Raw genomic sequence first — 11,124 nt, forward strand, 5'->3', positions numbered from 1 at the left:
TTTCATACCTGCTTCTGTATGAGCGTATTGTGAATGTGTTTCCCACCACCCATTTTCACCACTGGTAAGTTAGATGAATGTTTTACACCATTTGAATGACTTAATTATTTCAGAATGTGTTCAGAAGATCTTGTGGATAATCAGCTCTCATTTTTTAAGGCTGAAGAGCTCTTTTTAAAATGTTGCCATTTTTTGTGGATATGAAATATTCTTTTTTAAAAACTTGTTATCCATCTTGGGCCCTGGGGGTTTTTTGGGTGGGAAAAGGGGAAGGCTTATAAAAATGCTAATATTCACACATATAATGTTATATTATTTATAAACATACATATGATGTATTGAACCAGTATGCCAAATAAGGGCATGAAACACCGTCATGTAGGTAAATCCATCTGCTTGTGCAGAGGTGGCCAAACTTGCTTAACTTAAGAGTCACATCTTCAGATGTTTCAGAGCTACAAGACATGAACAAATATTACACCATTTTTTGTTACATGATAATAATTATTCATTTATGTATTTTTATTAATTTTATTAACATTATGTGAGACTGCCAAACATAAAACAAAAGCGGTAAAAACAGCTATTGCTAGTAATAGTTACTGGCTGTTACAGCTAGTAGAAATATTGTGAGTCTCCATCTTTGCTGAGAGTCATTTAAAGAAAGGCAGAGTTTGACAGTTTAACTTCTGGACAACTGATAAAGTTGGGCATTATTAGATTTTGGTGGGAGAAGGGTTAGAAAGTCCATTAAGAACTGTAGGTATTTTGAAGATAGGTAGGGTTTGGGTGCAGTTCCTGTGAAAAACAGTCAAAAGTTAAAAGCCTATTGGTTCATGTTATAAGTTGGCATTAGTCAAACATAAATCCGCTTTGTCCCTGTTATGCTTTCTCAGCCTCTAAATCTTCAATAGCTTTTTTACTATAATGTTGAGAGGGCTGGAGAAAAGGAAAACAAAGAAAACAAGCCATGCATACCACTGAAATAAATCTGTTTTTTTTGTTGATTAGTGGTTCCTTCAAGCCTATAGTCCTCTCATAATAGACCAAATGAATGCCAAACAGAACCCTGAGTCCAAGCACTGCCCTCAATGGGGACTAGAAGACTAAAAACAGTTCTTAAAACCTCAATGATAAAAATAAACGTGTAAAAGAAAAAAACCCAAATAAATTTGTAGGATGTGGAATTTCTAGGTCTGGAGATAAGCTGTTGTCAGACCCATGCTTAGATGGCTCAAGCAGAGGAAAGGGGGCTGGAGAACAGCACCTGGAGACAACACTTGCTCCGGGTGCCCCCCACCTTCGTGCCCCCCACCTCTGTCCATCAGAGCCCTCCCTGCTGGGGAAGGTGGCTGGCTCTGGAGGCGAGAAGCTGAGCCAGCTGCCGGGGCTGCAGAGGCTCCCAATCCTTCCCTTTCCAGCTGGGAGAGAGACAGGACTGGGCGTTCTGGTGGCCGGCTCAGCTTCAGCAGTGGCATAGGAGGCTAAGAGCTCATGTATCTAATCTGGAGGAACCGGGTTTGATTTCCAGCTCTGCTGCCTGAGCTGTGGAGGCTTATCTGGGGAATTCAGATTAGCCTGTACACTCCCATACATGCCAGCTGGGTGACCTTGGGCTAGTCACAGCTTCTTGGAGCTCTCTCAGCCCTACCCACCTCACAGGGTGTTTGTTGTGAGGGGGGAAGGGCAAGGAGATTGTAAGCCCCTTTGAGTCTCCTGCAGGAGAGAAAGGGGGGATATAAATCCAAACTCTGCTTCTTCCACAATTATGTATTTGGAAGGAAAGTGGGGGCTGATGCCCTAGGTACCACTTGTGTCACATGGTGGGTACGTTCAGCTGCCCCCTCCCCCATGCCCCCTCCTCCTATGCCCCTCCCCACTAACTGCTGCCAGCTGCTTCAGGCTGCTGCCGCCTGGGTCACCCACCTCTGCTGCTTCAAGCCACCCACCAACCCCAGCATCCTCCACTATCCCTTCCCTCCTGAGAGTGTGAGGCATGGATGTAGGTAAGGAGGGGTTTCTCGGGTTTGAACCCCCCCCCCATTCAAATCTGAAGCTCCACCCCTCAGTTTGTGGGTTTTTAAAACATTTTAGTGCTTTTTTGGTTTTTGGTCTGCAGGGGGCGCATTGTTTGGGCTAGCAGCACCAAACTTTCAGGGATTGTTTGGGGGACTCTGCTGATGATACTACCCGGGTTTGGTGAGGTTTGGTTCAGGGGGTCAAAGTTATGGATGCCCAAAGGGGGTGCCCCCATCCTCCATTGTTTCCAATGGGAGCTAATAGAAGATGGGGACTACATCTTTGAGGGTCCATAACTTTGGACACCCTGAACCAAACTTCACCAAACCTGGGATGTATTATCAGAAGAGTCTCTTATTGATACCCTGAAAGTTTGGTGCTTCTAGTTTAACAATTGCACCCCTGACAGCAGGCACCCACCAAATTCCCCCAGATTCTCATTTTAAATCCACCCCCTTCGGCATGGATTTAAAGGGAGAATCTGAGGTCCTCAGTTTAGAAGAAGAAGAAGAGTTTGGATTTATATCCCCCCTTTCTCTTCTGGCCCAGGGAGACTCAAAAGAGGCTTTACAATCTCCTTGCCCTTCCTCCCTCACAACAAACACCCTGTGAGGTGGGTGGGCTGAGAGAGCTCCGAAAAGCTGTGACTAGCCCAAGGTCACCCAGCTGGTGTGTATGGGAGTGCACAGGCTAATCTGAATTCCCCAGATAAGCCTCCACAGCTCAAGTGGCAGAGCAGGGAATCAAACCTGGTTCCTCCAGATTAGAATGCACCTGCTCATAACCACTACGCTACATTGAAAGTGATGCTGTTTCAGGGTGGGGGATAATCCACCCCAAAACAACATCACTTTCAATGTTGTTTTACTAGGGGCCCCAGATTCTCCCTTTAAAGTGGATTTAAAAGGAGAATTTGGGCTCTCTAGTTTAAATACCATTGAAAGTGATGCTGTATGGGGTCCCGGGGGACGGGGGGCGCAAAACTCAGATTTTGCACCGGGCTCCATTTTCCCTCTATGCCTCTGCCCAGAGGGGAGGGCAGGGGAGGAGAGTCTGCCATCCCCGGCCTCGGAGAGCTGCTTTTATAAGCACTAGGCCAGGGGCGGGGCTTGGGGAGGCGTGGCCATGCCCTAGGGGTGGGTGGTGGTGTGGCCCCACCCCCGAACCCCCACCCCACAAAAAATCTATACCTACGTCCCTGGTGTGAGGATGGCAGAGTGGCTCTCCTCAGGCCTTCCAGCAGTCCAGCTGCATTGGGCAGGAATCCTGTGGCAGGGTGGTGTGCTGTTCTAACCTTCTGCTTCCCCCCACAAAAGAGGTGTTCTTCCAGCCCTGATGAGTCAGGTACAGCCAAAAGCCTCTTGCTACTCTCTCCATTGTCTCCACCTGAGAAGCAGAGAGCTGCCACACTACAGATGCTGGGTGTGTGTGTGTGTGTGTGCAATTTCACTGCTTGCTATTTACTGTGGATATCCCCTTGCATCACTGATGTGGTGAAATCACTTCTGGAAGTGACATCATCCCATTGGCGTTGTCAAGGCCTAGGCCTCATTTTAAGACTGGCAAGACCCTGCCAGATGCAAAATGGTGCTGGGAGTAGGGTCCAAAGTGGTGGATTCACAACAGGGTGTCCCAATGATCTCAGTATGTAGAGAAGGCAACCCCCAGTAAAAGACACATCTGAAGGAAAGGTAACGAGAGAATGTATGTAAAAAATAAAGTACTGAGTTTAAAATATGCTTATTGAAATATAATCGCGTGTGCTGAAATGTTATTGATGTATAATATAGGATTTATAGTAGGATTTAACATGGTAAGAATGTTTTATGGTAAGTGAACTTTAAAGGTAAATTCAAATGTCATTTGAAAATGTGAAATTTTTTTTTTGACAACTGTTTAGTTTTGGTTGAAATTAATAGCTTTATTTACACATTGCCTGCCGGAGCTTGTAGCACCGTAGTCATAATGTTTAGGGAAAGGGACATATGTAGCGAACTTGCCCCACCCTGAAGGGCTGGTGTACAGCAGGCCAAAGGGAGAAGACCTGTAACAGCCAGAAAAGAAAAAAAGGCTCCACAGGAGAGAACCGACCTGATTGGCTGAAAAAGGTCCAGTAGCGTTTGGCCAAGAGCTAGGGGGGGAGCCAGTGGGCCTAGAGCACTGAGAGGAGAGTTGAGAGCTGTTGAGAGTGGAGTCCCAGAAGGCAGAGCAAGAGTCTGGCAGAGAGGAATCTGTCAGCTCTGGAAAGTTCTGTCTCAGCAGAGTTGGCTGACAGAAGTCAGTCCCTGTCTAAGCTGTGTATGCTTGACAGAGAGAGGAGGCCCTGACTGGAGTGCAGATTGAAGTGCCCTTCAGGGCTTGTGATTTAAAACTGCAGACCTATCCTAGTCTGCCTTGCCCATGTGTGCATCCACCAGAATCACCAGTCTCTGGGAGAAGCGGTCAAGAGGCAGTGAAGCCGTATTAGGACTAGTGGGAGAGGCCAAGTGTGCCAAGAATCTCCTGGGCTTGGACTGTGTGTTTAGGTGTGATCAGTGAGTATTGGAGCAGTGAGGAATGTCCTGCGTCGTGAAATTTATTAGTTCAAAAGCTAAAATCTTCCCTTAAGAGACACCTGCGTGTGTGGGTGTGCATATGAATCTGAAGCAACATCTTAAGACAAACATTCTGAAACCAACAAAGCGTTAAACCTCTCAGTTTACCTGAGAAGCCTTTATTGAAAGCCAGCAAATAAACGTTTCAGTTTTGTTCATTATAAAAACCTCTCCAGTCTTTTATTTGTCTGTGTGTCTGTGTTCCCCAGTCAGGGTGGTGACCTTGTGGAAAATCAGTATTGAGTGGGCTATTCCTTCCAAGGGAGCATCAAGGTTTATTGGTGGCAGCGCAGAAAGTAGAACTTATATATGAGTGCCCTTTTCGTTACACTGGCCACCTTGAATATGGAGTATTCAGAAGGAAAGGATTTGATTCATTCTGCCAACTCTTAAAACATGTGATGAGGATATCAGAGCTGACCACATAAATATTTTGTTAGAGAATACATACTTAGAACTGATCTTCACTGGTAATTGTTAGATATTGAGTCTTTCTATAGTGTGATCATTTCTTTTGCCAACACATCATCTAGCAAAAATTTCACTTTCAGGTTTGGGGTAATTTTTGCCATATGTGTGTTAAAAGTTCATTGAGTTTCTCTGATTAATTAGTTAGATGATACTGATGTTGACTAAGAACATTTTAGGGTGTGTGTTTTTTCACTATAATGTGAACTGGCTCCTATGAATAGTCATGGAATTTTTTTTGAAATAGTGACATTTCCCCCACGTAGCATTTAAATATATACAGGGTTGTTTTTTTTTAAATGAGGCCTCTATAAAGGAACTATACTGAACAGTAATTGATCTTCCAATTAAACAGTACTCAGTGTTTCACCAGATAGCATAGTGTTATTGTTTCATACATTATTCTAGGATCTTCTTTGAACAGACAGATACTCACAAAATTCTGTACAACAAAAATTTGATCTACCAGTCACCATCATATGATGTGATTAAAAAAATCAACCTTCAACTTAGTTGTTTCCCCTTTTGTTCCTCTGAATTATTATTAAATACATATTTAGTGCCATGACAGATTTCATCATTTTCAATAGATGTGATGCCAGAAAGCACAGATGTCTAGGCTGGATAGCAGCTGGCAATCTCAGAGGCCAGTGTTTTTATATCTCCCATTTCCCTTACTCCATGAAAGCCACCCACCCATTCATATAATCTCAGGGAATAGTGTATGATTCTAGTGCTCAAAAACAGGGAAATAAAATACGTATTTAAATATACACTGAAGAACATATGTTTAGGTTAAACACTCCCACCATGAAAAATTCTAGAGGCTAGATGTCTACAGCAGGACAAAATGGCATGTGAAGGCAGATGGAAAATTGCTTATCTTTAAACAGAAGACAATTCAAGAAGACAGTAAACACTTGGCAAGTAAGCATGAGTAAAGAACAAGCAGAGATTGATGGGAAACAACATGATCCATAGGGATCATCTGCTCAGTGCTCATCCCCTGTTTTTAAGCAGCTCCCATCTATAGAAAAGGGATTTGAGTAAGAGATGTGCATTAGGGCAGAGCAATCCTGAGGCTACCTGCCCTGCGTCCGCTGGTGGCGGAGTAACTGTAGCACCAATAAACTATTTGGCTAGGCAGCAGCTGGCAGGAAAAACTGGCTATTTGTACTGATATTGTACCAGTGTCCCCACCACTTCAAATCCTAGTTCACTATTTTGAGCGCACATGCAAAGTGTTTCGACACTCAATCAATGGGCATGAAAGACTGTCTCTTGCACCCATTGGTGGAGGGTTCGTCATTGGGACAATTTGCATGTTATTGAATTATACAGACACACACACATAGATTAAAGACATCTAATAAAATCTAAACACTGCTTGGAATTATCAATTGTTTCATTATATTTATATTTCATTATATGTTTATATATGTGTGTGTGTGTGTTGTAAGATGTCCTGAGCCCAGAAGGGGAGGGGTAATATATTAAATCCATATTAAAAAAGCATTGAGACAGGTCTACTCATTCTTACAGCCTCAAGTAAAAGACATTTACGTAAAGGACACCACAGACTTCTCAATAAGGTGGAGGAACTTCATGTCCCATCTGGAGCATGCTTAGTTACCTTAGAATCTAAGGCTTAGATGTAGTATCTTTGTATGCTAATATACCTCATGATGAAGCTAGATCAATTATTGAAACAGTATTTGATGTCCTAGCAGAGAATCACACCCCCCCACACACACACACACTCTTTTTATATATTAAATTATTGGATCTGGTGCTGGATTATAATTTCTTTAGACTTGATAATGGTTTTTTCTTGCAAATTCGGGGGGGGGGGTCACTATGGGGTCACTCCTGGGTCCACCAGTTGCTAATTTATTCATGACATCGTTCGAAAATGGCTTAATAAGAAATGGCTTAATAAGGGTCACTGGTAAATCTATTCCACCAGGAGGTTCTGTTCTATAAACATTTCTTTGATGACTTATTCATGATTGTAAAGGATCTTAAGATAGTAGACTCTTTATTAAATTGGCTTAATTCCTTACATTCAACCATCAAATTTACTGTCTCAAAGGATGCTGTTACTTTGCCATTTTTTGATTTGGTGGTTTCTGTTACTTCAGACCACACCTTGTCAGTTTCACTTTATCAGAAATAAACTGATAGGAATGCCTATTTACATTACTCATCCTTCCATTTGTGGCATTTGAAGAATAGCTTATCTTATGGTCTCTTTTTAAGAACCAAGAGACACAGCACTTACAATAGTGATTATAAAAAAAGTGGCCAGATCCATAACAGTAAAATTATTGAACCGGGGCTATCCATGGTCTATTACATAACATACATGTAAGAGAGCAGATAATGTTCACCATTAAGTTCTTTTAAAGTCAGAACCCAAATTGACAGAACCAAGAATAGTTAGCTCATTTGAATATTCACAAGCCAGTAACAAAATTAACAGCATAATACACAAATCCTGGCCTCTAATACATGACATAATTCATCCCCTCTGCTGGGTCTAAGAAAAACAAGAATTTAGGTGATATCCTTTTCAGGGCAGACATTAGATTCCCTTCCAAGAAAAAATCACAATGGGACATTTCAAATGTGGCAATTGCATCTCAATGTCCACTTACCGTAGAATCTAAAGAAGTCTGTTTTCCAGACTGGGGCTTCTCTAGAAAACTAAATACATTTCTAATTATTATACCAAAAATGTAATTTACTATATAAAATGTCAATGCGGTTTACAATATGTTGGACAGACTTCAAGGTCCTTGAAGGTGAGAATATTAGACCATCTTTCACACATTAGAATTACCTACAGGGAAGCACCTTTAGTGGACCACTTTATGGAGAAATAACATGTTCCAGAATCTGTATGTTTTGGCATGCTGGAAACAATTGAGGATAACTCTGCTTCTAGCAACATTCAACTACTTCTACAGCGGCTGGGAATGGCATTCATTTTTCAGATGGGCACCTTGAATCCAACCAGTCTCAACCAGAATATGGACTTTTCTTGTTATCTGTAGCACTAATTGTGCACACCTGGGCTGATAACCTTGCTGTACTTAGCCTCCTCTCATATATATCTGACCTGCACACTTCCCATCAAGGACATTTTGCAGCAACCAGAATTTCAAGAGCAGACTGCAGTCCCTGACAGTAATTGTTCCTTTAACCCTTGGGCAAATTGTAACATTCTTGACTGTGGCAACAATGGATTTACCAATTTTGTTTTTCACAGGTTTTGAAATTGTTGCCATCATATAAATCTTGACTTCAAACTTTTCAAGGTTTGGAAGTATACCCATAGGGAATTCATGTAAGTGCTTGGGGAACATTTGATTATTTGTGGAATGTTTGTATATATTTCATTTTATTATATGATTCTCTTAATTGCTATGTTCTCAGATTCCACTAGCTTTGAAGTGTATACGAGATCAGTCCACATCTGGGTTCTGGTTAGCTTAGTGAACACTTATTGTATTTTATAGGTTCTTCATCAGTGTTATTGGGTCTGGAACTCAGGCCCCTTCTGCACATACAGAATGATGCACTTTCAATCCACTTTTACAATTATTTGCAAGTGGGTTTTGTTATTCTGCACAGTAAAGTGGATTGAAAGTGCATTATTCTGCATTTGCGGAAGGGACCTCAGATACCTTGTACTTTTTATTTGATTATAGACAGCAACAACTGTTAGTCTTTTTCATTGCATTTTGTACTGGTTTTCACAGTCAGAAAACAACCAGCTAGAGCTTCTCCTCCTGTTAAGGAAGGCTTTAAAAACAATCTATTGGATTCATTAATATACAAACATGATTGGGTTTACATCCCATTACAGGTGTGAACATCCGAGCTGTCCTACTATTGGGTCATAGTTTGGGTCACAGTTGAGAAGCTCAACAAAATTGTGAACATCCCATTCTAGGCTTTTGTATGGGTTTTGGTCTTTAGCTTGGGTAGTAAATCTACCCGAACCATTTTATTAATTGCAAGACCTGTGTAATATCACAGTTATGTCTAATTAATATGACTTTTTCCCATGGGAAGTTTTTGAGCTCTGTCTTATTCTACTGGATTAATGTCCCAAGTGTTATTGTTTATTTGACCAAATGAAATGTCTCAGCTGCTGGAAACCAGGTACTGCCTCTCTTAAAGCTGCCCTGGATCATATCATTTGAAATTGCAAGGAACTCCAGTAAATAGAAGTATCATTCTGAGTTCATCCTGCCTTAAAAATTTTAAGATAAAACATCACATGTTTGACATGATTGATCCAGTCTCAGGTATTTCAGATAAATAAGAACATAAAAAGCATCATCAAAGTGATTAATTTGTTTGAGGTTAATTATATTTGAGAAATTAATTAAAGTGATTAATGTTAAACATTAAAGAACTGGTCAGGTAGATTTCAATTTGAAATAAACCTCCCCTGATCTATCACCGCTCTTTCCTCTGGATACATAAGAACATAAGAACTAGCCTGCTGGATCAGACCAGAGTCCATCTAGTCCAGCACTCTGCTACTCGCAGTGACCCACCAGGTGCCTTTGGGAGCTCACATGCAGGATGTGAAAGCAATGGCCTTCTGCTGCTGCTGCTCCTGAGCACCTGGTCTGCTAAGGCATTTGCAATCTGAGATCAAGGAGGATCAAGACTGGTAGCCATATTTTTGGACACATATTTTTGGACACAATTTTTGTATTCTATGGATACAACTGAAAGCAGAGTTGTGGATATATTGCATTCATTGTGAGAATTCAATGACTATGCAGACAAGGTGCCTGATTCTACTTCTCATTCTTCTTGGCATTCTAGTATTTGCTTGTTCTCTCCATCTTCTCAGTTTCCAGGAATATTTGGAGCCACTCATTTCCTCTCCAGGGCCAGTCTATGGCATGGATCCCATGGAGTATTTCTACAGATTGGGAGGAACAATTTTCACTCCCTTCCCACAGCAGACCTCATGATATTTGTAGGAGTCTAGGGTTCTCAAAAAGCAACATTCCTGAGGGTATTTGAGGCTGCAGCCAAGAAGGAAAAGGTTTCTATCCATGGATAGAAACCCTTTCTGTCCACAAACATCATCTGCAGAATCCAACCCAGTGAATTAATTGATATGCCAGGAATGGGGTATAAATACCCAAACATGTCATGTTCACTTTCTGTATGTGCGGCATGGCTTTTCAGCTGTGTCTCTCTGACTTGGAACATTCCTGCCCTAGAAACCATCTTGCCGCTTTAGTTTTGGCTTTCTAGAGATCTGCTGATACTGTTTTATTCTGACAGTAGGTAAACTGTGTGTGGCAGGTATTCTGTGATAGTAGATAAACTGAATCAATTTTCTTATAATATGTTAATTGACTATTTCCCTTTCTGACTCTTACAGAGATTTCTTGCTGATTGCTGACATTATTTCCCCAGAACATCAGTGTATCCAGAAATAAATCTGGGGAAGAGCAAAATCTTTTAATGATACCTATGGGTTGTTGACCTGAGTGACGGTAGTCTTTACACTATGGGTCAACCTGCCATCAGACACTCAAGATACTGAAAAGAATAAGAATACTTGTGAGCTCTCCCTGAAGATTACTGCATTGTATGAGATCGCATTTTTCAGAATTAACCTGTATCAACATGTTTTCATTTTTCCCTGTAGCAATAACACGGTAAGGCACTAGAAAGACATTCAGCTTCCTTTGTTTAATGAATGATAAAATTATAAGATTCTAAACCAAGTTAAAATCATGCTTCTAGCATTGCCTTTCATAGGCTCATTCCGCACACGCAAAATAATGCACTTTCAAGCTGCTTTCACAACTGTTTTTGCCATTCCGCACAGCTTCAAAGAGCCCTGAAAGCAGCTTGAAAGTGCATTATTCTGCGTGTGCGGAATGAGCCATAGCCTGTTGGAAGCAAAACATGTTTGAAGGTAATATGAATTCTTACTTAAAGTATTTACCATGATATGAAAGAAAACACAATAAAAATGAGACCATTCTTTGAACAAAAA

The 11,124-nt window shown here is 41.4% G+C and overlaps 1 long non-coding RNA gene across 1 annotated transcript in view; it reads left to right on the forward strand.

Annotated features, from left to right (window-relative positions):
* LOC125440568 overlaps positions 1–10,769 on the forward strand; it is a 34,133-nt gene extending 23,364 nt beyond the window's left edge. The window contains exons 2-3 of the long non-coding RNA XR_007245727.1: positions 8,353–8,430; positions 10,501–10,769. This is a non-coding gene — a long non-coding RNA (uncharacterized LOC125440568). The remainder of the gene's footprint in view (positions 1–8,352; positions 8,431–10,500) is intronic.
* Positions 10,770–11,124: the final 355 nt, after the last annotated feature.

This window comes from Sphaerodactylus townsendi, linkage group LG01, assembly GCF_021028975.2.
Source record: "Sphaerodactylus townsendi isolate TG3544 linkage group LG01, MPM_Stown_v2.3, whole genome shotgun sequence".
Taxonomy (NCBI): Eukaryota; Metazoa; Chordata; class Lepidosauria; order Squamata; family Sphaerodactylidae; genus Sphaerodactylus; species Sphaerodactylus townsendi.